This window comes from Pseudophryne corroboree, chromosome 7 (assembly GCF_028390025.1).
Source record: "Pseudophryne corroboree isolate aPseCor3 chromosome 7, aPseCor3.hap2, whole genome shotgun sequence".
Classification (NCBI taxonomy): domain Eukaryota; kingdom Metazoa; phylum Chordata; class Amphibia; order Anura; family Myobatrachidae; genus Pseudophryne; species Pseudophryne corroboree.
Window position 1 is genome coordinate 189880042 of NC_086450.1, and position 2911 is coordinate 189882952.

A 2911-nucleotide genomic window follows, 5' to 3' on the forward strand; every position below is an offset into this window, starting at 1 on the left:
AAGTGAATTAAATGTATTAAAAAGTAATTTGAGGTTAGAGGCTTGAGCAGAGATGAGAGTTTGGAAATATGTTTGTTTATGGGGGTAAAGAAAAAAGAAGTAACCTTTGTTGGGAGCACTCAATCTCAGAAACACATTTAATAATAAACAATTTGGTCTGAACCGTAATGTAATAATGTGTGAATTAAAACGTAGCTTTTAATGAAAAGATTTTTAATATAAACACACAGACGAGATAAAAATAAATAAATAACTAAATTAGTCGTGAGCCCCAGAAAAATCTGTATCTGTGAATTTATTGATGAAGTTGTTGTCCATTAATTGCAATTATATGCTAAGCATATATCCAAGTTCATGCAGGATCAACCTTTTGCTAGTGTGGTACAAAAAGTAACCTACAACATCTGGTATTCCCTGGTGGTCTCCCAATCGAGTACTAACCAGGCCCAACACTGTATTGCTTCCAAGATCAGACGAGATTGGGCATATACAGTATGGTGTGGTGGTAGTAGGTTGCATGTAACCATAAGTTCAAGGTGTCTCTGTTATAAGGGATGTATGGCTGTATAACTGTACTCTGCCCTCTCTCATTCCCCGTCCTATACCAATCATGTCGGCATGACGGGAGAACAGCAGAAGGGTTAGTTTGTTACAGTTTCAGCTACTTTAAAATTATATGGTTACACTCCCATTGTGATTTCTTAGGCTAGCAATTGTGACAGTCTCAGTTTTTCAAATGGTGTGTCCACACCCCTAATAGAGAGATTTAACTAATAACAGAGACACTATTGTCTTATATCTCAAACTGGCATTTTCAAGCCTAATAATACACGTGCTTTTAAATCAAACCTGCACTGACCAGATGATTTAAACCCTTGTATTTCCCTAACTTTGGACTACAAACTGGTGAAATGACGGTCATATTAGTAACCTTATAAGGGCTTTTCTTTAATCAGTGAAGTGAGGACCACGGATTATAAAAATTTTTGATACTATTTTTTATATCCCTAATAACAGCGACACCTTGAACTTATGGTTACATGCGACCTTCTACCACACCATACTGTATATGCCCAACAACTTCATCAATAAATTCACAGATACAGATTTTTCTGTGGCTCACGACTAATTTAGTTATTTATTTATTATTTTTTGATCTCATCTGTGTTCTTATATTAAAAATCTTTTCATTAATAGTTACGTTTTAATTCACACATTACTACATTACGGTTCAGACCAAATTGTTTATTATTAAATGTGTTTCCGAGATTGAGTGCTCCCAACAAAGGTTACTTCTTTTTTCTTTACCCCATGGGCCTAATTCTGAGTTGATCGCAACAGCAAATATTTTAGCAGTTGGGCAAAACCATGTGCACTGCAGGAGGGGCAGATATAACATGTGCAGAGAGAGTTAGATTTGGGTGGGGTGTGTTCAATCTGCAATCTAATTTGCAGTGTAAAAATAAAGCAGCCAGTATTTACCCTGCACAGAAACAAAATAACCCACCCAAATCTAACTCTCTGCACATGTTATATCTGCCTCCCCTGCAGTGCACATGGTTTTGCCCAATTGCTATCAAAAATCCTGCTGCGATCAACTTGGAATTACCCCCCATATTCAATTATGTTTATTGACCTATGGGAGCACCACTGACAATCACTATTGGATAAACCCAAAAGGTTGTGTACCATTGGTAGATAGTGATAAATTCTAGATTACATTCTACCTGTTGGTTTTCTCGGAAACTTGATTCAACAACGCATTTTTTTCTTAATACTACTCAGTCCTGTGCGGTACCTCCAATCAGTTTTTTCCTTGTGGTAAATATGTTTGTTTGGCAGAGTCCAGGGCATTACGATAAGAGTGGTAGACAGTCTTATATGTAATGTCATCAATCAGGATACCAGGGAATGAACATTAGGGATCAGGGGTATGAATCATGGTTATAAATATAGTTGATCTTCCTAGTGTGAATTTTTTTTGTTATATACTAGCTGAATAAACTGGTGTTGCTTGGGGTTAAATTTTTCAGTTATTAAGTTATCAATGAGTTGGATGTAATTGTCAACATATTAAAAATAACTAGTAGCTTAGTAGCTTTTCCAACACATCCATGAAGTGGCTGCCCAGTGTTGTTTCTGTTTTTGATTGTAGCCAGTAGCCCTGATCCCCAATGTTTCTGTTAAGTTTTATAATCACTTTTACATTGCGAGATGGGTTTAAAGTTTTCCTTTTGTTATCAATGTTGCTATTTCAAGGCTTTTGGTTACATTACATTTTTTTCTTTCCACCTCCATTTCTGTCAGTTATTTTAGTTTAATGATTTATGGTTATTTCAGTCAGTTATTCAAGTCATTGAATTATGGTCATGTCTGTCAGTTATTACAGTTCATTAACATTTTCGTCCAAAGGTTCTGCCTGGCACATTCCATCGTGAGGTCTGAACGGGGCCCTAAGCCCCCTAAAACCTCACCAGGATCCAACTTGCCCACTTGCGTTGGTGTCCACATGCATAACCGGACCAACAAACAAACACACAGACCAATTAATTATGTATATAAGATAGAAGCGAGTGCATACCCAAAAACCACTACAACTATTAGGGTGTCCCACTTATAAAGGTACCTTTACAGGTATGTAATGCTATAATCATCTAAATAGTGTACCCCACTGACAATAGCATGGGTATTATCTGGTATATTAGGGTATGACTGATAAATATATATATATATATGTATATATATATATATATATATATATATATTTATTTATTTTTTTCAAATAAGGAAGAACACCCTTATTTATGACTCTGATTCATACTCCTTTGTCACGCACCGGGTGCTCACCACCAGGCCCGGAATCTGAGTGTTGCCTGTACATCTGCTGGCGGTGCTGCTCGGCGACAGGAGG

At 36.7% G+C, this 2911-nt stretch overlaps 1 pseudogene; it reads right to left on the bottom strand.

Annotated features, from left to right (window-relative positions):
* Window positions 1–392: 392 nt before the first annotated feature.
* LOC134946318 (5S ribosomal RNA) lies at window positions 393–511 on the bottom strand (annotated as a pseudogene).
* Between the last annotated feature and the right edge of the window lie 2400 nt (window positions 512–2911).